We start from the raw sequence: 26,298 nt of genomic DNA, 5'->3' as shown, positions 1-26,298 counted from the left end.
CTGTAATGCCTCTGCCAACTGCAATGCCAGTTCTTGAAATAGTTTGAAGTTATCTACAGTCGAGGGCAGAGGGAGCATCGTCGTCTCATCTGGTGAGGATGAGAAGTGAGCCTTAGGGGTAACTTCCTCCTCAACTTCAGCCTCTTGTTCCTCCATTGTCTGTTGAGATGGAGTTCAGATGCCCTCAAAGCAGCAGCTGAAGGGGGATGTCTCCTTGGTTGCTGGTAGGCCACACTAGAGCTTTGGAATGCATGTTCTCTGAGCCTGACAGGGATTGTAGTAGGGCCACTGTGAGGGTGGGAAGGGGCCTGGTGGTTGTTACCATGGCTGCCCAGATCACGTGGATGGTATGGTTGTGGTTCACAGCAGAACTGGGCGCCATACGGAGGATGAGAAGAGCGATGGGAGACTACATCCTCTTCCTCACTTTCTGCCTTGGAGAATGAAAAGGGTGGTACACGACCAGAGGTTGCTGGTGAGTCAGGATCTCCAGGTGAACTCGGTACCGGGGCCCCAGTACTGAGCAGAGGCGAATCCAGTGTGTCACACACAGAGAGGTCCGTTGCATACCAGAAGTCCAGCGGTGGCAGAGGCGTCCATACTGGCAGTGGCTTCCAGTACCGAGATGTCTGTGCCAAAGGAGTCGGTGATGTGGACCTGGACAGTATAGTCTGTCGGTGCCTGGCATGCCACAAGCTGTACCAATGTTAATATCTGTACCACAGGAGCCTTCCCGGGGGCAGATTTTCTGTGTTTCTCATGCCCAGATGATACCAATGGTTCCTTGCCTGTGCCCACTGTGTCCTTAGGCAACCCAACACACTCTGTCGGGATGGTATCACAAAAGCCAGGGATACCAGATTTAAACAGCTTCAGTGCCGTCAGTACTGAGGATACTGATCGAGCCAGAGATTGTTTTCAGCTCAATCGGGGCTTGCTGTGAGGACTCACGGCCCTTTTTTAGCAGCCTTACATGAGTGGCGTGTGGAGATCTTCTCGGGCTCACTTCCCTTAGTAAAGAGTTGGGGTGAGGTTTCCCACCGACCAGGGTCTTGATGCGGCTCAGATAATTGAAAGACTGCCTCCATAAGTAGGAGTTTGAGCCTCTGTTCTCTAAGCTTTCTGGATCTGGGCTTCAGTAGCTGACACAAACCACACTTCTACGGAATATGTTTTTCTCCCAAGCAGCAGATGCACTGAGCATGTCCATCAGTCACTGGGATAGATTCCTTGCAACTGAGACATTTCTTGAACTCTAGGGGAGCTGGGCATACCCTGATACTCTGTCCAAACAGGGGGTCGAAGAAAGAACAAGATCATTTTCCTTTTTCATTGTATTTATTTTTTAAGGCAGCCACATAAAAGATAAATGAAAAAAAAAGCAGCTTGAACAGGTAGCTAAAGATTAACAATTCTAAAGAGGTTAAGGATCAAAGCTCTGTCTCTAGCCAGGGACCGTTGAGAAGGAACTGAGGTGGGTTTGCCCACAAACAGGAGCATCGGAAGAAGAGGGGGCTGTTCACATCTAATCTGTGCATTTTTATTTCCTTAGGATATTTGGATTCAACCAGAAGAACAATACCACCTACCATATGAAGAAGACTGTGGTGTCCTTAGGGATGGAGGCCCAGTTAATTCACAGTATTACCAGTGACAGACATGTAACAGAGGTTTCATTGATAGCGGCCTATGCCCCAAAACCCTCTTGGGCAAGGAGGTGGTAAGTAGACAAGATACTTTCAGAGAAAAAAGGAAGAGACCTACAGTTATGAAACTGAAAGGAGATTCATTAGGATTTGTAACCCATCAATCAAGGTCATAACAGGAACCTGTGTATTGCCAGAGGACTAAGAGTGGCAGTCCTCAAGAATCCATTAAGTAACAGTCGTGTGGGTTTCTTACAGAGCAATATACCTGCAGTCACTGACTTGTTTCTGCAAAAAGTGTTGGCCTTGAGGCCCATGGTTAGCCCATCTTGTTAAAAAACCATTAGACTGTCCTTTGCGTCAGCTGACTTTGCCCTGATGTATGTCCTTTATAATTCTAGTATCGAAACCTCAGGTGAAAGAGACATCCGTCAACTTCCTCTGAGACTTTGCCTATACTTGCAGCAGCATGTAGGGTACATGTAGCTAGTTAGTGAAAGGCACACTGCATCCACACTCGCTGTGAGGTTACCTGCAGCGATTAAAGGGGCCAGCAGGTTACATGCAGCGATAAAAGAGGCCAGCAGGGGAAATTCCCACGCCACCTTAATTACACCCTCAAACCAAGGGAGGAAGAATTAGGCAGCTCTTCAACTTTGCAAGTTTTATTTTTTGGCGTTTCATATATTTTGTACTTGTGAAGTTGGACACCCCCTCCCCCAAGTCATGCTATTTCTGGGTAGCTTAATTGAGAGTCTATGGTAACGCCCTCAATGCTTCAGCTGAAGAGATCTCCTTTTTAGAGGTTTAAGAGCTTAAGTCCCTTTAAGAGTAATTGTGAACAATATCCTTCACCAGTCCTTAGGCCAAACCCCTAAGAGAAAAGGGTGGGGGGCCCTGGGACAGGGAGTGTCAGTTACCAAGGAGATTGAAAAGACTGTCTGCAGGTATGTCTTCCTAAGGAAAAAAGTAAACTCCTTAGTACCTCCTTCAGGACCCCAGAGACTGGAAGGGGAGATAGTCTCTCTGGGACGGGGATCAATCATTTCACCCCATATTCCCTGCTGCTGGGTCCTGGCTGAGTGAGGACTGGAGCCACTGGAGACAATTTGTTTATAACAAAGGTTGTAGGAGCTGGCATCTTTCATGGCAGCAGAGGCCTCAAGTAAATAGTGGGATGCTCTGTTGTATCAACTGTCTCAGCATGGATCTTGTCTAGCTGCTGGCTGGGAACATGAATTTCTTCCTCCTGGTTGCTATGGGGGTACCTTGCCTCTCCCTGAGATTCAAGAATGATTCAGTGAAACTTTCCTGCTTGCTCTGCAGGCTGTGGGAAAAGGAGTCCCAATATCTATGGAAGAGGCAGGAGGGGGGGTTTTTTTTTTTTTTTGGGGGGGGGGGGGGGGGGGAGAGAAGAAGCTTATGCCCATAGTCCCATAGCACTCATTCTGGTGTGGTCTCACCAAAAGGAAATTTCCATGCAACCTGCTCAACCAACCTCCTCAACTGCATGCAGGTTAGGAGCCTTTTACTGCAGCCTGATGCCTCTGCCCTTTCTGAGTGGGAAAGCGGGGAGAGCTGCTGTTCTTCAAAGCTTATTTATGGACTGGTTAGACAGACAATGCTGAACACAGTTTGTCCTGGTCTGTAATGACTTAAGTCACGGTCAGCATTGTATCTGCTAGCTCAATTATTCACAATCACATCCAAACAAACATTTTATTGTAGACCACTGCAAGTAGATGGGAGAGTGAGGGAGGTGTGCACTGATGGGAAGAGAGAAAGAATGGTAGAAAAATATTGTATTGAGAGAAAAGTTTGTTTTTTTTAGGGAGGGGGACAGAAGAAGAAAGGAGGAGGTGGATAACACAGTGTAGGAAATGAAGGCAGAGAGGCTGAAGACAATTCAGGAAGACATACATCAGGATCTTATATATAAAGAAGTGGAGTGAAGCCAGGGAGGGAATAGTAGTAGAAGAGATGCAAGTTATATTTTTAAAAGTGTATTAAATAAAAGTTCATTTAATTGTAACATGTCAGTCACGTATGCAGTATCATATGCCTTTACGCTGTAAGAGGCGTAGCTTTGCTGCAGTATGGCTGGGGATGGAAAGATGTGGGGGGGCAGATGGTGCACTGAAGTGTAGCATAGGTATCTTTTACCCTAACTAGTAGCGCTGAGTAATCTTCAAGTCCTCTGTACCCTCCTCTTATTCTGAATAGGGAATTCAATTCAGAGTACATTAATAGCAGAAAGATGAGGAAATTTGAGGCAGTAGTCCTTAATCTGTTCATCATAGTTAATGACCCATACGTACCATCAAGTTAGACTTCAATTCCACAAGTCTAATTTCAATTTTAAAAAAGCATCTTTTAATCAAATATGAAACTGATTAAGTCATTCAATGCAATTACCCTATACGTTTTTTAGATTGTTAATATAAAAATGTAGAACAATGCGTAAGTGTGCTGTAGAAGTTGTCAGAGTGAAGGTGGAAGTTTGGGTAATTGGGCTTTTGACATATGGTAGCACAATAGTACCTATTCCACAATCCCAAACTAACTGGATATATCTGCTAAAACCATCTGTGAAACGGCAACATTTAAAATCATCTTTAGGTTAGAAAGTCAATATCCCTTTGTCAAGCCATTGTTTCAAAATACCTCCAGATGCAAAGTGATGACACTCCATCAGTTTAGACTCAGCTCAGGTTTTCTTTGCAACCATAAGGGATAAGTTTTAATGAAAGCTTTAGATTCAACAGCATAATTCCATGGCAAGGGGTGGATGTCATGGAAAGTTTCACATGGAATACACGAGGTCCTCATTACAGAGAGTACAGCAGTGATCAAAGTAGTTATGGTTACATAAATACTTCCATTCAGCTTGAAAGGTGAAACTTTCAGAAATTAAGTTCTCCACAGTTGATCTCTACCCAAAAAGGTGAATTTTACTGCAAAGTTTGCTCATAAGTAGTTCAGCTGTTAGAATACAAGGAAAATGGGGTGTGCGTATCCCCTATTTAAAAATATCAGTTTTTATAAAAAAAAAAAAAGTAAAAACCGCTCCAAAACAGCTGTGGCTAGAAAGTTTAAATTTGGCATGGAAATAGCCCTCATTGAGAAGTCTCTTAGAGTGTTCTGGTGAAAATTGGTTTCATTTTGACAGTTATGACCTGTTAAGGAAACATTCTATGCATGCTCAGTGCATTCTGTACAGAGTTCTTAGAGTTCAAAGTGCACAGCTAAGAAAGCGAGACAGAAAGACACAGTATAGCCTGCATTAGCTAAGACAAGAAGAGCTTTTAGTGTGCAATGAAAGAGAAAGGAACTCTTGCCTGGCTCACTGTGCATCTTCTAAGATAAAAGCTACAATAGGTTCACAGGAGAGGGTCTTTCTTCAGTGGACTTCCTAAGATGTTTAAGAGATGCGCCTGTGAGGTCTTATGGAAATCAGGGTCCCAAACTTCTTACCATATTTCTGTGACAAGATAACTGGTTTGGTGGATAAGGGGAATGCAATGGACATAATATACCTGGACTTCAGCAAGGCTTTTGACAGTGTCCCATGACATTCTGATAAGGAAGCTGGAGAAATGCAGTCTTGGCGGAACTACCATTAAGTGCATACAGAATTGGTTAAACAACCGCAAACAAAAAGTATCTATTCATGGAATGATGTCAAATTGGAGGAAGGTCTCAAGTGGGGTTCCACAGGGATCTGTTCTGGGTCCAGTGTTGTTAAACATCTTTATTAACGACCTGGATGTAGGAAGAGAGAGCATACTGATCACATTTCCAGACAACACAAAGCTGGGGAAAGGGGGAGGGCTGCCAACACTTTGGGGGATAGAACTAACATTCAGAGGGATCTTGTCAAATTGGAGAACTGGGCTATGGACAACAAAATACAATTCAATAAAGACAAATGTAAAGTGCTACACTTAGGGAAGAAAAACGAAATGCACAAATACAGAATGGAGGATAACTGGCTTGGCAGCAGCACTGCTGAGAAGGATCTGGGAGTTGTGGTGGATCACAACTTCAATATGAGTCAGCAATGGGAGACTGAAAAGCAAATGCAATCTCAGGTTGCATTAACAGAGGCATAGCATGCAAGTTACAGGAGGTGACAGTACCACTCTACTCTAGTTAGGCCTCAGCTGGAGAACTGTGTCCAATTTTGGTCACCAATGTATAGAAAGGATGCAGAGAAACTAGAAAGGATCCAAAGGTGAGCGACAAAGATGATCAAAGGGATGGAATGCAAGCCCTATGAGCAAAGGCTGAAGGAACTGGCTATGTTTCGTTTGGAAAAGAAGAGATTGAGGGGGGACATGAGATCTGCCTTCAAATACTTGAAAGGCTGCCATCAAAAAGATGGAGAAAAGTTGTTCTCTCTTGCCACAGAGGGAATGACAAGAGGCGATGGGTTCAAACTACAGCCCAGCAGATTTAGATTCAATCTCAGGAAAAATTTCCTAATTGTAATAAGAGTAGGACAACGGAACAGACTGCCATGGGGAACTTGTGGAAGCTCCTTCCCTGGAGGTTTTCCAAAGGAGGTTGGATGGTTTAGACACCACAAATCCCACATCTCAGCAGGGGTTTAGACTAGATGACCCTTGCGGTCCCTTCTAATCCTATGATTCTAAGATATAGCTCCACATTATGGATTCCCCTCCCCTCCCCCCCAAAGAACATAGGAAATTCCATCAAAATCTAGTATTCATCAAAAATTATGGAATTCCATTAAATTTTATCAAAAATTAACATACCTTAATACTAAGGTAGCAAGCACAGCTAAGCACTCAATCAATAAAATGTTGTACATACTACTTCAACTCTGCTCCCTCACATATACAACAGTTTGAACGTATTTGCCTGGTACTCAAGTACACCACTGTACTTTTTCCAACAGATTTAAGATACTTCATCGTCACAATGATCCTATATAGCTGGCTGACCTCACACATCAAATTCCCTAAGACTTGTCTTTAAAGTACTGCACAGCTCCGACACTGCCCACATCTCAGTCAGGATTTCTTATTACACTCCTTTTCGGACCCTCAGCTCTTTCCTGCTCCCTATAGTCTGTAAAGCATAACAACTTATCGTACCGAATCATTTAGAACTTAGTTGAACAATTAAGTTGAAAGAGATACCAGATGTGGTTGTGGTGTAAGAACCCAAATCATACCCATTCGATTTAAGTATTTAAAGACTGCAACCCCAGGGAAGAGGAATTAAAAAGTAGTATAAGGGTGGATAATTAGGAGCAATAGGAACAAGTTGACCAAGAGAAATCTTAGAATAAATATCACGAAAGATGCTAGTGATCAGATCTTGTAAACTAAGACTAATTGCCAAAAGAAAGCTGTAGATGTTTTTCAAAGAAAAACCACAAGCAAGAAAATTTAAGTTGGGGTTATCAGGTTCACTTCTCTTTTCTCATGATTCTACCAATATCTTTCTTAAAAGGATCTCACAAGTGATGTTAAAGACTCATGTGATCCAAGTTCCAGCAGTGCCTCTCTTCAGATTGGGGAGGGAGAGCCAGAGATCAGGTGACATCACTATTCTGGTTTCCAGTCAGGTAGGGAAAAATAGGTTTGTCTGTTCAGAAAGATTAGGAGTATCTTTATAAGTCATAAAACAGATGTAAAGATAAAAAGTGACTGCAGTTCATCTTTAGTTCCTTAGTTTTGCCAAATGGGGGGGGGGGGAAGAGGGGGGAGAAGAGAAGCAAAAAGCAAAATGCGACTCAAGTCATTTCTGAAAATCTTCTCATTTAATACATTTGAGATTTCATCTAAAGAGGGGCTGAAATGAAGATTTCATCAGTTTTATCAGGATCATATTAACATACCACAACACAGGAGGCTTTCTAATGAGAGAGGTTCAAGAGTGCCAAGCATCACCTGAACTTGAGACAGAAGAAAGACTCACCAACATTCAGCTAGTTCATGACAGGCAATAGCTGCCAAACATGTCTGGATTAACCCAGCCTCTAAGAAGCTAGGCAAGCACTTTGTTAAGGACATATAAAGGAATCCAATTGGGCCCAATCGCACAACACCATTGTTTTTTCTACTTCAATTTGTAGATCTCCCAGTATGCTCCTTCCAAGAAGCCTGGAGGCTTCAGATCACTGGCTAAAAAACTAGAACAAGGAGTACTTGTGGCACCTTAGAGACTAACAAATTTATTTGAGCATAAGCTTTCGTGGGCTAAAGCGGCTTATGCTCAAATAAATTTGTTAGTGTCTAAGATGCCACAAGTACTCCTCGTTCTTTTTGCTGATACAGACTAACACGACTACCACTCTGAAACCTGGCTAAGAAACTATTCCTCTTGAACTCGGGAAACATGCTATCGGGGAAAAGATTGCTGGGCTGGAATGGAGAAAGTTGTGCCAGCTCTGACTGATCTGTGGCTAGACTGAGAACACAACTCATAATTGGTGTGTGGTAGTTAAGTTTAGGGGAGAGGAGGATGGTTAAAGAAACAAGGTTGATGGACTCAAAAGGAGTTTTGGTTTGCAGGACTCTAAAGCTCTACTGGCCTGTAAAAGTGCATCTGCCTTATATGCAAATTTCATAATCTGGAACTATTTTGCTAGAAGACTATCTGAACGCCACATTTCTTGATAAATCCTCTTGAATCCAGCCAACCTCGAGAAAGGCCTTTTGAGCACCAAGAAAGATCTACTTCCTCAATCTTTATTGCCATCTTGTGTATTAAACACAATAGAATGATAATATATAACATGTGGTTATCCACCATCAAATCACTTGGCACACTAACAAATTCAGCTAGTACCAATTAAACAACAATAATCATTATTGACTACCTTTATGCTAAACTGATGTTCCAGAAAAAAATCCCAATAAACTGACGACTAGTGAGGTAGAATACTTCACCTACACATGAATATACTTTGTAACAGTTGAACTTTATGTAGCACCTTTCATCACAAAGCACTTGATATGTTCCACACGGCACCAACTAACTAGAGCAGATTGAGGTGAGGGGCAACAGTTAAAATGGTGTATATTCGTCACAACAGCAGCTGGGTAATAACATCAGGGCCAACCCTGCTCTTTGAAAACACCTCATCACAGACTCCAATGTCCACACAGCCAACCAAGATTCAGTTTGTAAAATACAGAATGAAACTTCTTCAGTGAACGACACAGAACTCAACTCCTCTATCCTGAAGATGGAGGCCTGAACCAGCCCTTGCCTAGATTTGCACTTAAGGAAGACAAAGTCAGCAGTGAAAATAAGAACTCAGGATCTTGTGGCTCCGAACCTAGTACATTCGCTAACAGCAACTTGGTGAGGAAAGCAGAAGGGGACCTTTTGCCACACTCTAGACTATTTTAAGCTTTGTCCAGCCCAATTCAGTACTGAGGAGTACAACCCAGTTCACAACAAAGCTAAGTTTGCTACAAACACAGTCCGTGCATCGTTAATGTGTGCTTACCAAATTCTGCAAAAAATTCCTAGTGTGTATGCTCAGTAGAGCTTGCAAAACTGATTCTCAGGCCATGGCTACACTCGGAAAAGTTGGTGTTTTTACAGTAAGAGCTAACAAGTTGTAACACCACAGTGTAAGCAGGACAAATTGTAGTTTTACCTCAAAGTAGCTGGTCAAAGTGAATCCTAAGACATGGCCTATCTACACTTGAAATGTACCATGTCAGCTATCATGTGTTAGCTTCATCATTATATGAAAAATGGGTTTCAGAGTAGCAGCCGTGTTAGTCTGTATCCGCAAAAAGAAGAACAGGAGTACTTGTGGCACCTTAGAGACTAACAAATTTATTAGAGCATAAGCAGTGGGCTGTAGTCCACGAAAGCTTATGCTCTAATAAATTTGTTAGTCTCTAAGGTGCCACAAGTACTCCTGTTCTTCTTTATATGAAAAATGGGTGTATTTTAAGTGTAGATAAGGCCACAGGACAAGCAGAAATTTTACCTCAGGGTGGGCTTAATTGGGGCAAGAAGCCACTCCCGGGGTTGGAGTGGGAAAGTAAGGAGTGGAGCAGCCCAAGCCACTGTTGCTTCATCAGCAGGAGAGGAAACAGGCAGGAAGCAGAGAAACCCTAAACTGCTTGCTTTTCTGGGAGTGGAGAGTGAAAACGCAGAGAGCAGTAGCAGGAACTACTGCCCTTTTATAGGAAAATACAGAAATGGAGTAGCAGACACACCCACTTCTCTAAAGAGGAAAGTAGGAAACTTCTTACTGCTATTCCCAGAAAAGAAGGGGAGCCAGGAGCAAAGTGGCCCATGCAGAGAACAGTTGCTAAAAGGCAGGACTTTCCAGATGTCCTGGAGGACTAGCGTTAATTTATAGGCGGTGGGTTAATGAAGAGCCCAGTATTCATTCAGTGGTGAGAATCGAGAGGTAACCCAAAATTTGGGGGGCAGAGGGAGAAGACAATGGAAGAGGATTCACTAGCATTGGGAGGGAGACACGAGGACAACCCCAAATACATGTATTTAGCAGGATGGGGAGAATTCAAATCTGTGTACTTAGAAGGGAAATAGAATTTATTAACAAGAGTATGTCAGGAATGACATAACACAGAAAGGCAGAAAAGATTGGGGAAGAAGTGAAGCTGTGATTATGTAAGTTTAATAGGTCTGGGGGGAAAAGAGGGCTAATGGAGAAACAGGTGCATTTTACCCAAACTAGCAGGCTTCGTCTTCAGGCGAGACGATATTGAGCGTTTTGAGCCCTGATGTTTAGTACATAATTGTCAGACTCCCATAATTCCCAAATCCAAACTAGTTTCCTCTGGAACAGGACTGTGCAGAGGTCCCCACGGAGGACTATTTCCACACCAGATCGTAATTTTCAAACCTCAGCCTCAAATGTAAAAGGAAAAAGGTACTCCATTTTTTGTCAGAGTTGTAAGCATCTGAAAACAGGGGATTAGGGAAAGTGTTTTGTAAGTTTAACCCCACAAAACCTCTACTCTTAAACCAGAGATCCTGAAGTACTTTAGATAGCTGGAAACAGAGCCCTCAACTCCTGTGCTCTAAGCACTAGACACTTCCTTAAACATTCAAAAAAGTGTCCTACCATTACCACTCTCTCCAACTACTGAAGCTTTAACTCGGCTTTTTATTTTCATTTACCTTTGACCTGAAGGGAAATACAGGAAGTTTTAACCCAGGACTATTTTTTAATCAAGAATTATGTCACCAATTTAAAATAGGGATTATAATCTAGGTATCTAACATTTATCACCATGGTATTTATAAAAAAAATCCTATCTACCACATGTGCTTATAATTCAGCAGGATAGCAAAAACTTGTTGTTAAAATTGTTCAGTGCACAATAAACATGAAAGTACAAAGTACAGGAAATGAAAATAAGATGAAGGGACAGAGAAAAAGGAACCAATTAAAACTGGAAGACAAAAGCAAGGATTGAAAATTCACATAAAAGAAACGCAATTACCTACTGTATTGTTTCATATAAATGTAAAAAAAAAATAAAGCTACATTTCTTAAAACCATGCTAAATTCTTGTCTTTTTAAGCCTTGTCTAGAATGGGAATTTCAGGGAATGCTACTCCCATCATTAGTTACCATGGGGGGGAGGAACACACTAAAATTCTCAGTATAGACAAGACCCAAGACACTATTTGTCTTGATACAAAGTATTTGAAGGTGGCAGTACATTACTACTAAAGCCAACATATTTAACTAATGTGCAGTGGGGATTTAAAGATAACTACAAGAACCAGAATAGGGGACTATTCATCCATTTTTAGTTATAGCAAACTTACTAATTAAAATCAGAAGATTATATTCCTATACATAATAGGTGTTGGGATTAACACTGCTATTTCTTAGTAAAAAAATCCCATCAAAGGTTGTCTTTAAAAAAAAATCAGAGGATTCCATGTTTCTTGTTATAGATGTTCGTTTAGAAGTGTATAGCAGCTACTTACAGTCTTGTAAATCTTTACTGTATGACTGGTATGGAAGAACAGGGCAAGATACTATCTAATTTTAGAGTATTTTTCCAACGTGTACAAAAATAGAATAATGTGATTATTTTGGAAATTCTATAGTAAATGTGGATGAAATTTGTATTTCACCAACCCCTAGTTAAAATTAAACTAGAGACAAAGCTTTGTCCTGCAATGCAATCCTTTTCCAGCCTCAGAACACCTCCCAAATTACAGCAATAACGTGTACGAAACAGTTACTTGACTTAAGATATACGTTTTGTTAATATTTAATAAAGCAAGTTATTTGACCTGGTCCATGATCTGGGGTGAATTTCAGGACTTGCAACAGCCAGGAATGCGGGGCAATCATCATAGGACTCAAGAAGACCACCTGTGTGAGAGGTTTTAAACCAGCTCAAGGTATCTTGCTGTAAACATGTTTTGGCCTGTCGAGTGATTTTTCATGTTTGAAATACAGTTGTGAGGTCAGCGTGGGTTGAAGAGGGCACTTCTGAAGAAAATAATTTCCACTGAGAATGCCTTCTACCTTATGTTACATAGGTTAGCAAATTAAGTTTCAGCATCGCTGAGAGGCAAGAACTTGCCCTCATTTTGCAGATGAGGGAATGGATGCACAGAGCTGAAGCAATTTATCCAGGATCAAAAAGCAAATTTGTAGTAGATCTGGGTTTTATTCCTAATTCTAACTCCCAGTCCTATTCCTTAGTTACATATCATTCTTCCAATCACACTGAAGGTTAAAACAGCTAGATAGCAAGATTCTTCTACTAACTCCACTGCTTAGGAGTTTTTGATGAAATATGAATAATTTTAGATCAGTCTGCCATACCTTTCAAAAAGACGTAGGTACAGTAAGTCAAACTGATTATAAGGCAGAAGATCACCGTGATCATCTCTGTCTGACTTCCGGTACAACACAGGTCACAAGACTTCCCTCAATTAATTCCTGTTTGAACTAAAGTAGATCTTTCAGAAAAACAACCAGTGAGGATGAACCTACCACAACCCTTGGTAAGTTGTTCCTATGATTCGTTATCCTCACCTTCAAAAATTCATCCCTTATTTCTAGCCTGAAGTTGTCTAGCTTCAACTTCCAGCTGTTATATCTTAATATACCTTTTCTGCTAGATTGAAAAGCCCATGATCAATTTTTTGTTCCCTATACAGATACTTATAGACTGATCAAGTCACCACTTAACCTTCTTGTTGTTAAACTAAACAAATTGAGGTCCTTTAATCATTCTTGCGATTCTTCTCTGAACCCTCTCTAATTTTTCGACATCTTTCTTGAATTGTATACACCACACCTAGACAGTATTTCAGTAGCAATTGCACCAGCGCCAAACACAGAGGTGCTATAAACCTCCCCACTCAATATTCTCTGTAAGCTAGAACTAAAAAATGTATCCTAATTACAATTAATAAACATTCTGAACCAAAGCACAGCATTAGAGAAATTCTGAAGGTTAATATATGCTTCATACCTGAACACAGTGATCATTTCAGCAACTAATCAAACTAAGTTCTGCTTTTATACCAAGTGATAACCACAGACTTGTCTACACTGGGGCTTTTTTTTTTTTTTTTTTTGAGGGGGGTACTGGTGTATCTAGCTGCACTAATGCAAACTGTTAGTGTAAATGCATTGCACTGGTGTAAAAAGTGATTTGCACCAGTCTGGGTTCCCCTAGTCCAGCAGTTCTCAAACAGTGGGTCACAACCCTGTTTTAATGGGGTTGCCAGGGCTGGCGTTAGACTTGCTGGGGCCCAGGGCCAAAGCGGATGCCTGAGCCCCACCACCCAGAGCCAAAACCCCAGGGCTTCAACCCTGGGCAGTGGGGCTTGTGCTTCAGGTTTGGCCCCCCTGTCCGGGGCGGTGGGGCTTGCATGGCTTCAGTCCCCTCTCTTGGGGTCATGTAGTAATTTTTGCTGTCAGAAGGGGTTGCAGTGCAGTGAAGTTTGAGAACCCCTGCCCTAGTCCAAAGGTAGTATAGATGGACTGTGTACACTGTGGGGTGGGGAGAAGCAGATGACAAAATGTAGGCAAACCCTAAGTTTACACTTTATTCTTACCCATATTCCAGCTGTTGATTAAAAGCAAATTATTCCATGAATTTTCCATCACTACCAGTAATATAACTAATGTAATTCTTCACTAAAAAATAAGCTGCAATTTTGCTTCATTTGTACTGGAACTGCACTAGCACTGTGAGTCAAATTGCTTTCTAAACTGCATAAAAAAACCTTAAGATGCCTCCAACTGTCCTATATTATGAAGCAGCAGTTTATTAGTTCATCCCGATCAGTTGTGATATCACATATGGACACAAAATAAACCAAATATCTCAATGACAGGCAAGCCTAGAAGCCATAAGAATTGTTTCAGAACTATACAGATCTTGTATACTTTCTCTTTATTAGTACTATTGGCTTTTAATGCTTTCTGCTATAGAATAGAAGGAGCATGTAATACACACCTCATAAAACCTATGCTTACATCTTAGGCAGCTAAACTTCCAAATGTCTACTGCTATGCAAATTCTATTCATATGAAGGAACTTAGGTCACAGCACTTTCCCAGCAATAAAAATGGGAGAAAATTCAATGTTGCATACCAGCTTAGAATCCAAACAGCTACGTTTGCTTTTAACACTGAAACATATACACAAGCCAAGATACTTCCACATCATAAATTCCAGATCAATTATTCTTATAATGGAAAGAGTTTCTTTCAAGTTACCAATGTAACACCATTGCTTAAACAGAACTAGTGGATCTATCTATTTCAAGCCTTGTATAGCAGCATTCTTATAGACTGACTCCTTGACTGAATTACAACCTAGTACTCAATAGGGGGGCCAAATGCATTGCTAGCCTCTTAGTGCTTTCTGGATATCAAGCTCTGTGGACAGTTATCAAACTACTCTCTTTTTGGACTGATGCTGCTAATAGAACACTATCCACATAAGATTCACTCAGCTACCAAGGTGATAGGTGCTTCAGAAACACCCAAAGTAGATATTTCCTCTTTTTTTCTCCAATAAAGTATTTAGTTCCTATAAAGATTATTATATTAAGATTATCATGGAATTGTCATGGCAGAATAAGATCAGCTTCTGAACACAGGCTGTATACAACCCATTTATGGCTGATAAGTTACCCCTAAATGTATTTATGTATTTAAAGTTGGGTTTTTATACCTCCAGTGCAATTTCAGTTGGATATCATGAATAGTAGTGAGGCCTTCATCACTTGTAAGAAGGAAAAATAAATGAATTACAATTTCTATTCATATGAACAGACAGAAATTATGCTAGGTACGTGTTAGGAAAAGGGCACGTCTGAGGTCTCATAAAACTGATCAATTTGAGGTTCAAACTATTTCTGGCATACTGCCATCAAGATAAAAGCCACTTCACGCTGTTATACTTTGGACTTTTTACAAAATGTTTTTTGTACTTTAGCTCCAAAAAAACCGCGTCAACTTAGTAATTAACAATTTCCTCCATAGCCTCTCTTGTAAACAGTCACAGGGACTGGAAAAAAACATACCAAACCACACCTATCAATTAATAAAGGGTGAGGGAGGACCAAGAGGAGACTGAAGGGAACCAATATTACCAATCCCTGGAGAATTTAAGTGCTTATTTTTTTAAACGTTTCTACCACTTATGGTTGCTAAGAACATTCTAAATGTGCCCCAATGCTATGTTTTCTTTGAGTCTGCAGACAGCTCCATTACCTGACTTCTCATAGCTTTCCCAAGCAGCAGCAGAATGAAACAGGTACGATTTTCAGCAGTCTCATTGAAACCCCCAAGATTTGGAACTGCAGCAATAGAATTGCCCAGACATTTCTTAGTTTCACTATGCAGCTGTTAAGGAAAGCTCTGAGAAGCCCCAGAGAGCAGCACTGAAGCTATTCAAGGATGATCCAAAAAATGTAAGATAAGGAGAGGAAGGCACCCCGCTCCCTCATACATGGTGCAGCCAGAAAGGAAGAGTATAATGGTCCCCCAGAAGCCAGGCAGGTTTGTGGCAAAAGGAAAAGGCAGAACACATCCAGTTGAAGGAGACAGAGGTGGGTCACAGATTCTAGGCCAAAAGGGACCACTATGATGATAAAGTCTGACCTGTATAACACAGGCCATAGAACTTCAGCAAGGTAGTTGTCAAATGACAGACATCTGTTATCCAGAGACTGATCCAAAAGAAAGCTCCTAAGCAGGATCTAGAGACATCATTCTGGTAGAAATCCAAACATCCCCCTGTTCCAGTAGTTAGGAGTAGAGATGAGTTTGTCAGCAGCTAATTAACCTTGGACCTCCCAATTTAATCATTTGTACTAGCTGCTAGTTAATAGGATCTGGTATATTCTCAAGCCCTGAACATTTTATTTACATAAAATACACTCACACATGGATTCGGTGAGCAGGTATATACCAAATAGCTTTGTTACGATTTTTAGTGTAACACACAATGATGTTTCCAAGCCCAGATACTAAACTAGGATGCTGAACTACCTCACAATAAAATACATTTAACTCTGTTCAGTAGGAACTAAAGTGAATCTGAAAGTTTCACTACAGATTACATATACTGAGCAATCATTGACATATTATGGACATACTTACATATTGGAAGAATAAAAAGGATGGGCTGTGTTTAGAAAATGTGGGAGAATATATTAAACAAGAATAAAAATATCAATTCAGGGATCAGGCTATAGAATTTCTTAAGGATGTCCTGGAGACACATAGTGAAGCAAGTAGATTTAAGGGGGATAAACTATCTACCCAGGGAGCTCAGACAAATACAAACTTAACTTCTGGGTTCTTGCACTTTCTGCTGTTAGTATCTGTATTATGAAAGACCATCTCTAACTGAAAAATGGAGACTGCACTTTTCTTTCTCTGGAGAAGGTTACCCACAAAATGAAAAGGAACTACTAGACTTTTTTTTTTTTTTAAGAAAAAAATAAATATGAACATAACAGCCATACTGAGCCAGACCAAAAATCCATCTAGCCCAATATCCTGTCTTCCGACAGTGGCCAATACCAGGTGCCCCAGAGGGAACAAACAGAACAGGTAATCATCAAGTGATCCATCCCCTGTCACAGTCACATAGGGACTGTTATATAAGTACTATGTAACAAGAATGTTTACAGGCAGAATTATACGTCCCTTTAACTCTTATGAGGACTATTAAGAGCCAGAATATTGGGTCCAATCAATGACTTTACAATAACCTTAAACTCACTCCATTCCTTCTCTCACATAACGATAGAGAGAAAGGTATGTTTTTGTTGGTACTTTTGACTTTGAATTCAAGTCACTCTATACAATGAATAAAGGGGCTAAAATCAGAATAAAAATTAAAACATTTTGTTATAATAGATGCAGTTTACAATATGCTGAAGTCACTATCACTACATAAGATACATTTGGCAGTTAAATTTCAGGAATTCAATCAAAACCAGCACGAAACAGGACTAGTATTATGGTGCAAGGATAGACAGGCAAACTAGACAAGGATTCTGCTTCAGACACACAGTTGCAGGGTTCTAATGTTAATTCTGAAGTCATTTGCACTCTTTCAAATTTCAAAAGGGTCCCTTGTGCAAGTGTCTAACACTGAGCTTCATATACACCAGAAACTGTATCTACTGACCAGTAATTTATATTACGCAAGGGAAGCAATATGATCTGAATGAATAAGACAGGTAGCAGAGTCAAAGCAGATTGAAGACAAATTGAAAAAATGACAGAAGAGCTGTTTCTTCTAGGCTAGAGTAGTCTTCAGATTTTGCAAAACTGAGTTCCTCCTATTTTTAATTCAATGGCTCCTCCATTTCTTGCAAACAAGTAACGAGGTTTCCCCGCAGAACTCTGAAGGAACTCACTACAATTCGGGGTAACGTGGCAATCAAGTTCAAGACCAAGGTTTAACAAGCTCCAAGAGCAACACACATTAGGAGGGGTTTTTTTTCTCCATGCCAAAAGAAACACATTTCAGCCTTCAGCTGCCCCCCAAACACTGGGTGCGGTCCGCAGGAGGGTGCACGGGAGCCGCAGAAATGAGTGCCCTGGTCCCGCGAGCGAGCCGATCGGGGGTAGCCGAGGTAAGGACCCCGCTCCAGCTCTTCCCGAAGGGGGATCAATCCCGAGGGAACACGTGCGAGCGAGCGGTCCCGCGGCGAGGGAGGAAGGGCAGCCGAAGGGCTTCGCCTGGCTGCGGCCGGAACCCCGTGGGGGCGTTAGCTCCAGCGGCGAGCGGCGCCCCAGGCCTCCCCCCACCGGCCCCGCCTCGACAAAGGGGCCCGGGAAACGGCGGCTGGGGAGGTCCCGGCCTGGAGACGGGCCGGGCCTGCGGACCCCGAGGTGGGGGCGTCCCCCGACGCACACGCCGATGGCGGCGGGGGCTGAGGAGCAGAGAGGCCGCGCCCCCGGACGCAGGCTGCGCGGGCGGCCCAGGGAGGAGGCCGCAGCCCGGACCGGCCCCGGGGGAAGGAGGGGGCGGGCGGCGCACGGAGCTAATCCGGGCGGGCGGGCGGGCGGGAGAGGCCGCGGGGGGAGGGGCGCGCTGTGTCTCCGAGCGGTGGGGGTGGGGGAGGGGGAGAGGAAGGGGCGCCGCGCGGCGGGGGGGGGCGGCGGGGGGCTCCCCCTCCCCGCGCCAGCCCTCACCTACACAGTGAATGAGCTTGTGTCGCCACGAGTCGAGCTGGTGGCGGAAGCCGCGCCTCTCAATGGAGCATTCCTGCCGCCCGCACGGACTCGCCATCTTCTGGGGGAGGGCCCCGCACCGGCACGCCCACGGCCGCGGCTGGCCACGTCATCGCGCCACGCAGCGCGGCGTCGCGTCGCGCCGCGCCCCCTCGCGCCCGGCCGGAGAGGGGCTGCCTCCGCCCAGCCGAGGCCACGTGCTCGCGCGCGCCCCCGCTGCCATGGAGACGGCGCGCGGCGCCTTGCCCCACCAGCAGGGCCGCGCTATGGAGGCCGGGAGCCCTTCCAGGCCCCGAGGGGCAGCGCGCGCCCCCGGCTCCCCGGCACGTGCAGGTGCAGCGCTGCGCCCCGCAGCCGGGCTGGCAGCGGGCCGAGGGGCCGAGGAGCTGCCCCAGGGGACAGCGGGGAGCTGCCTCCAGCTCTAGCCAGGGCAGGGCGGGGGCTCGGCTGCTGGGCGCTGCGGAGCACATCAGCGGGCCAGCAGCAGACCAGTCGCCGCGGTGACCAGCGCCCACACGGCTTCGCTACCGCCTTTCAGGCGGCCCCAGCGAGCAGCCATGGGCACTGCTCCGGGCCTCCCCGCTCCCGGCTTTCTCCCAGCGGCTCCGCCATGAGCCCATCGGGAGCGAACTCCCTGCTCCTCCCCGCCGTTCCGTCGTGAATTCGCCCCCGGTCGGCGGGAGGCCGCTGCAGCCTACCCCGGCTGAACCCGGCATTGCCCTGCTCCCGCCCGGGAGCTGCAGCTCTGGAGCCGGGCACTCGGTTCTGCTGGTGCCCCCGAACGAGAAGTGACAGTCCTGTGCAGTCACCGAGTTCTAGGGCATGGGAGCTGCTTCTTCCTCCTCTGAGTGCTTGTCCAGGTCTTTCCGCTCCTGGCGATTCCCAAGTGACTGACAAAAGGAGGCAGGTGGTAGGACTCTAACTAAATAGACTTCAGCACAGTCCTGCCAAATCTGGCACCAGAATGAGCTGCCGCTACTACCAAATCACATCTAGTACAAGTACGAGAGGTTCCATTTCACTGCCTTATACCTGTCAGTAGAGGGACACTTCTGAAAGAAGATGTGGAAGCTGCCTACACTCTGGTGGAACGAGCCCTAACCTAACAGACCTTGGGGGACAGGCCAGTCCTCGCTTACAGACAACCCCCCAACCTGAAGCAAATACTCACCAGCAGCTACACACCACACCACAGAAACACCCACCCAGGAACCAATCCCTGTAGGAAACCTCGTTGCCTACTCTGTCCCCATATCTACTCTGGCAACACCATCAGAGGACCCAACCACATCAGCCACACCATCAAGGGGTCGTTCACCTGCACATCCACTAATGTGATATATGCCATCATGTGCCAGCAATGCCCCTCTGCCATGTACATTGGCCAAACCGGACAGTCCCTCCGCAAAAGAATAAATGGACACAAATCGAACATCAGGAATGGTAACATACATAAGCCAGTAAGTGAACACTTCAGTCTCCCTGGTCATTCTATTTCAGATTTAAAAGTCACTGTCATGGAACAAAAAAACTTCAGAAACAGACTTCAAAGAGAAACAGCAGAACTAAAATTCATTTGCAAATTTAACACCATTAATCTGGGTTTGAATAGGGACTGGGAGTGGCTGGCTCATTACAGAAGCAGCTTTTCCTCTCCTGGAATTGACACCTCCTCATCCTTTATTGGGAGTGGACTACATCCACCCTGATTGAATTGGCCCTGTCAACATTGGTTCTCCACTTGCGAAGTAACTCCCTGCTCTCCATGTGTCAGTATATAATGCCTGCATCTGTTGTAACTTTCACTCTATGCATCCGAAGAAGTGAGGTTTTTACCCACGAAAGCTTATGCCCAAATAAATCTGTTAGTCTTTAAGGTGCCACCAGACTCCTTGTTATTTTTCTAACCTGACTAGTAATCCTTGACTAGCTATTCTGTAGCAAAATTTAATACAATCTGAGTCCCAGTTAGATAATCTTTGGGTTGAAATCCCTTGATCTTTGGATTCTTCACCAAAAGCAATGAAGAGCCTTGAGGAGACTCTAAATGGCTTTGTTTCATGCTAGTAGAACAGGCCCTAAAGATGTCTAAAGAGTGGATTCAGAGTAGCAGCCGTGTTAGTCTGTATCCGCAAAAAGAACAGGAGTACTTGTGGCACCTTAGAGACTAACAAATGTATTAGAGCATAAGCTTTCGTGGGCTACAGCCCACTTCTTCGGATGCATAGCTAAGAAGTGGGCTGTAGCCCACGAAAGCTTATGCTCTAATAAATTTGTTAGTCTCTAAGGTGCCACAAGTACTCCTGTTCTTTTGAAAGAGTGGAGTGCAGCCTCCCCGTGGAGGAATGCAGTTTAGGGGAATATACTGCTCCATGTATAACATACATGAAAATCTCAAACAACTTTTGGTAGAAATGTATGATGTGGTCCAAGTGTGTGACCATATCCTTATGAAAAGTGGTGTATGGAGGTTGCACTACAAAGGCCTCTACCCTGTGGGCTGACGTGATTGCTACTAGAAAAGATGTCTTCATAGATAGAGATAATAACAAGCAAGTAGTTAACCCCTTGAGGACAGTGTTTAGGTCCCAAGGAGGGGGAAGATCTTGTATTAGTGGAAATAAGTGCAGAAGTGTTGAGTGGGGATATTCAAAGTGAGACCTAATAAACTCCTGTGGTACTAAACTAACTCTAGATGGCACAGGGGAGCCAGGTTTCCTAGCATATTGTACTTTCCATGGCAACCAGTATGGCTATGAGTGGGAACCGTACAGATAATTAGCAGGTGGCCAGGGCGTGTGGTTCCAAACCAAGGGGTCCTGTCTGAAGTCCCTATGCTTACTAGGACTCCTATGCCTGGAATCCCTATCTGAGAAATAGGGTGTGACGGAGCAGGGAGCAGGGCGGATTTGACCTGGGAATGGAGCCTGGGAGTTACATTGAGCTACCTGAGCCAGGAAGGGGGGTGGGAGAAGTGACACCTTCTGCCAGGGAGAGGAACAAAGGAGAGGAGGAGCAGAGGGGAATGGGGAGAGAGCTGCTGGAGGGTTTTGGGAGTTCTTCAGTTTTGGGCTGGGAGGTGCAACGCAGGGAACCCCAAGCTGGGGTCTAAGCTCCCTGCACTCCCCAAGAGGACTTGATTGAGGGATCCTGGTTGTATCTGCAAGCTCTGCTGTAGACTGTGTTCCTGTTATCCAATAAACCTTCCGCTTTACTGGCTGGCTGAGAGTCACGGTGAATCGCAGGAAGCCGGGGGTACAGGGCCCTGAGTCCCCCACACTCCGTGACATAGGGGTCATAGTGTTGTGAGCTAGGGTAGTATGTGGGAGAGTCCCCTGCACTATGATCTGAGGCAGAGGAGGAGTATGAAACTTCTTTCTCCTGGAGGGTGGGAAAAATTATTTGCTGGGAATCTGAGGGCTCTGGCATCATGGAACCTGATCAGTGTTGAGTCATAGAGTTTAGGACATGAAGGAACCTCCTGTATCTCATAGGCCACCCACATAACCCAAAATCCATATCCTAAACCCAACAACCGAAAAGAGACCAAATATTACTGCTCGCAGCTATGAGGAACCGTTATGTGCCACAGAGAGAGAGGGAGGGACCAAAGTACACCAGTATCCAAGGCCCCTGCAATGGCAGGGAAATAATTAAGTGGTATCCAGATAACCATGGCAAGTGGCCAGCACCCCGCACTGTAGAGGAAGGTGAAAAAAACCCAAAGTCACTGCCAATCTCACCTGGGGGAAAATGCCTTCCTGACTCCACATATGGCGATCAGTCAGACCCTGAGCATGTGAGCAAGAACCAGCCAGCCAAGCACCTGAGAGAGAGACTGCTCAGCATCACCTCAGAGCAACTGCCCGCCCTATCCAGTGTCCCAGCTCCAGCAGTGGCCATCTCTGATGTTTCAGAGGAAGCAGACACAAACAAACCAAAACAGAATACATTGGGATGGAGGGGAATCCCTTCCTGACCCCTGCAGGTGGCTGGCTGAAGCCTTGAAGCATGATCTTTTAGGAACACAAGACATAAACCAGAAGTGTGCCCCAGGACTGCTGAGCCTTGCCCTCTACCATCATAAACAACAACCTTGTCATACAATGTCACTCATAAATGTGTCCACTTCTGTCTTAAAACAAATTTAGTTCTTTGCAATCACAACTCCTCTTGAAAGGCTGTTCTAGAACCTCACCCCTCTGATGGTTAGAAATCTTCTGATTTCTAGCCTGAATTAGTTCATGGCCAGTTTGTACTGATTTGATCTTGTGCCAACATTGCCCTTTAGCTTAAATAGCTCTTCAAGCTCCCTGGTGCTTTCACCCCAATGTAGAGAGCAATCATCTCCCCTCTCAGCTGCCTTTTTGCTAGGCTCAACACACCAAGCTCTTCCAGTCTCCTCTCGTAAGATAGGTCCTCCATTCCCCTGAACTTTCTATTAGCTTTCTCTGCACCTGTTCCATCTTGAATTAATCTTTCTTGAACATGTACCAGAAATGTACACAGTATTCCAAATTAGGTCTTACCAGTGCCTGTACACAGTGGTGAGCTGGAGCCAGTTCCCACTGGTTCGCAAGAACCGGTTGTTAAATTTAGAAGCCGGTGTAGAACTGGCTGTTAAAGAGGCGGGCGGGTAGGCAAACAACTCCAGTCCACGGGCCACATCCGGCCCGTGGAACCGTCCTGTCTCCGGTCCGCCTGAGCTCCCAGCTGTGGAGGCTCCCCCAGACCCTCCCCCGCTTCCCCCCCTCGCAGAGCCGCAGCACGCCGTGCCACCTGCACCAGCACTCTGGGCAGCTCTGCAGCTCCTGCCGCTTTGAGCGGCAAGGTAAGGGGGTGGGGGCTGCAAGCTCCAACGGGCCACGTGGCATCCTTACACAGCAGCATGGTAAGGGGACCGGACCGGGGCTGGGAGGAGGGGTTGGATAAGGCAGGGGCCGGGCAGGGAGCGGTTGGAGGGGGCGGAGGTTCTGGGGGGGCGGTCAGGGAACGGGGGAGTTCCGGGGGTCTGTCAGGGTGGTGGTGGATGGGGTCGGGGGAGTCAGGGGACAGGGAGTGGGGCGAGTTGGGTAGGGGGTGGGGAAGGGTCCTGGGGGGCAGTTAGGGTGGGGGGTCTCGGGAGGGGGTGGTCAGGGGACAAGGAGCAGGGGAGGTTGATGGGTTGCGGGTTCTGAGGGGGGCAGTTGGGGGCAGGACGTGGGTGGGGGTTGGATGAGGGGGGCAAGCAGTTTTGGGAGGCACAGCCTTCCCTACCCAGCCCCCGATACAATTTTGCAACCCCGATGTGCAGGGCCCGATTCGAACAGTTTCTACGGGACCACGGCAGGGATGACTTAAAAAAAACACATAAAAAAACACCTGGGGCTTTTATTAGAACTAGGTGACTGACTTTACACTTTCTGCTATTGAATTTCATCCCATTTCTGTTACTCCTGTCTTCAAGATCGTCCAGATCTTCCTGTATAATATTCCGATCTTTCTCTGTATTGACGATGCCCCCTGCCTTTGTATCATCAGCAAATTTCATTAACACACTCCTACTGTTTGTGCCAAGGTCATTCCTAAAAATATTTAATAAGATTGGTCCCAAGACTGATCCTTGAGGAACTCCACTAGTAACCTTCCTCCAGTCAGATAGTTCACCTTTGAGCAGAACCTGTTGCCTTCTCCCTTTTAGCCAGCTCCTTGTCCAATTTACAGTGCTTATACTAATCGCTATCTTCTCTAATTTAACTCATAATTTCCCATGTGGAACCATGTCAAATGCTTTGTTGATGTCCAAGTACAGTAGATTTACTGCACTTCTCTTATCTAAACAAATTAGTTATTTTCTCAAAGAAGGAAATCAGGTTAGTCTGGCATGATTTACCTTTGGAAAACTCATATTGTATTACATCCCCTTTACTGTTTACCTCCATTAATGTAATTATTTCCTTCACAATTGTTCTAGGAAGGTCGGTACAGAAGCTGACACTACCAATGCAGTTATTTTCACAGAAGAAGATAAGAGAGAATCAGGCAGAGCTAAGACAGTTAAATCGGCCATTGCAGTAAATCTCGGTACCAGTAGTAAGAGATTCAAGATAATGGATGGCACCAGAAATGTTGGCACAGGTACAGAACATTCCGTGATTGGTTACCACAAGAGTATGTAACCATAGTGGGGACTCTATACCAAAGTCAGAGTGAACATTAGATGGTACCGGAGTTTTACTAACAGGGAGTGCCAGTGCGACATGGATCACCCCTGAGCTGTCCTTTCAAAGTAGAGACAGGGGATTTATCCCTTGCTGTCTTAGACCATCTTTGGAATGGAGACCCACATCTGTGCTCCTTAGGGGAAGGGTGCTGTGACCTACCCTTTTCAGACACAGAGAAAGACTTTACAGATACAGCAGCAGGGGATTGCCTCAAAGCACTAAAGCGTGATGCAAAAATAGTGCCTGCTGCAATGCTTTTAGAAGAGGAATTTGCAGAACTCATCTGGTCTTGTTTTCCTGGGTCAGAGGCAGAACTCATGGACCTGTCTTATAGAAACATTTTAAGCAAGCATCTGTCACTTTCAGGGACCTCTTGGAGAATGAGTATCCATCATTAAGAGGAATTGCAGCCTCACATGATGAATAATGCTTAAAACCAAGGGATTTCTGGTCAGCCATAAGACTGAATTCCCCATACCAGGTGAACAAAATAGAAACAAGGTAAAAAAAAGTCACCCAGCTAAGACTTATAAAAAAAACTGTCCTAGGGCAGCTATATACAAAAACCTTAACTAGATCGTAAGCGCAAGAGACAGAAACACTGCTCGACATTGTGTCTTTCAGCCACGGGTAGTAAGAAGGAACTGAGGGTCAGTTGGCCTCTCTCTGCCCTTGGGTAGGTGGGGGTATGAGGGCATGCAGGGTGGAGGCATGGAACACAAGACACTGCTGGCCAAAGGATTCTCATCTCGAGTGCAGGTGCACCACAAATGGAATACTATAGACAAGAACCGGTGTTACTACCTCACATCATGACTAATCACTACTTTAGCAAGTAGAGTTTACTCAGTGAGGAAGAGGGAACTAGTTCTCATACATTTTACCTGCTTCTTAGTAACCTCCTCTGCTGTTTTCTGATCCTCTCACTGCCTAAATCCAACCTGTTTCTCATCCTTCTGTTGCCTCCCCAGGTCAAACAGTCCCTCCCAAACTGTCAAATTCAAATTCATTCCTCCATCACTGTCCAAAATGTCATGACCAGCTGGTTCCTCACTTGGGACTAGCCCCTTGCACAGTTATCATTTAAAATTATCAGTCACCCCTGCTGAACCAGTCCTTCCCAACCGTCACTCCCCCTCAAACCTGCTCTGTTCATCCCCCTCATCCCAACTGCCAATCCCAACTGACAGTCCCCATCCAGATCAAACTGACAGTCCCAACTGTCATCCCCTCACCCCATCTGCCAATCCCAACTGTCACTCCCCTTATCCCAACTGCCAATCCCAACTGTCATCCCCCTCATCCCATCTGCCAATCCCAACTGTCACTCCCCTCACCCCATCTGCCAATCCCAACTGTCACTCCCCTCATCCCAACTGTCACTCCCCATCGAGTTCGAACTGCCAGTCCCAACTGTCATCCCCTCATCCCAACTGCCAATCCCAACTGTCACTCCCCGTCCAGATCAAACTGACAGTCCCAACTGTCATCCCCTCATCCCAACTGCCAATCCCAACTATCACTCCCCGTCCAGATCAAACTGACAGTCCCAACTGTTATCCCCTCACCCCATCTGCCAATCCCAACTGTCACTCCCCTTATCCCAACTGCCAATCCCAACTGTCATCCCCCTCATCCCATCTGCCAATCCCAACTGTCACTCCCCTCACCCCATCTGCCAATCCCAACTGTCACTCCCCTCATCCCAACTGTCACTCCCCATCGAGTT

The 26,298-nt window shown here is 45.0% G+C and overlaps 1 protein-coding gene across 8 annotated transcripts in view; it reads right to left on the bottom strand.

The window, feature by feature from the left end:
• Nucleotides 1–18,488, bottom strand: part of LCOR (ligand dependent nuclear receptor corepressor) — a 92,136-nt gene extending 73,648 nt beyond the window's left edge. For 2 of the 8 annotated variants that reach the window (XM_042845210.2, XM_065552699.1), the window contains exons 1-2: nucleotides 18,332–18,457; nucleotides 5,183–5,408 (exon numbers count right to left, since the gene is read on the bottom strand). The gene's annotated coding sequence lies outside the window, so the exon portion shown is untranslated. Of the gene's footprint in view, nucleotides 1–5,182; nucleotides 5,409–18,327 lie in introns of all 8 variants that reach the window. The other 6 variants (XM_065552696.1, XM_065552698.1, XM_065552695.1 and 3 more) reach the window with 4 other exon arrangements.
• Nucleotides 18,489–26,298: the final 7,810 nt, after the last annotated feature.

This window comes from Chrysemys picta, chromosome 7 (assembly GCF_011386835.1).
Source record: "Chrysemys picta bellii isolate R12L10 chromosome 7, ASM1138683v2, whole genome shotgun sequence".
Classification (NCBI taxonomy): Eukaryota; Metazoa; Chordata; order Testudines; family Emydidae; genus Chrysemys; species Chrysemys picta.
The sequence above is the reverse complement of the archived record's forward strand: the minus strand, read 5'-3'. Positions and strand labels throughout refer to the sequence as shown.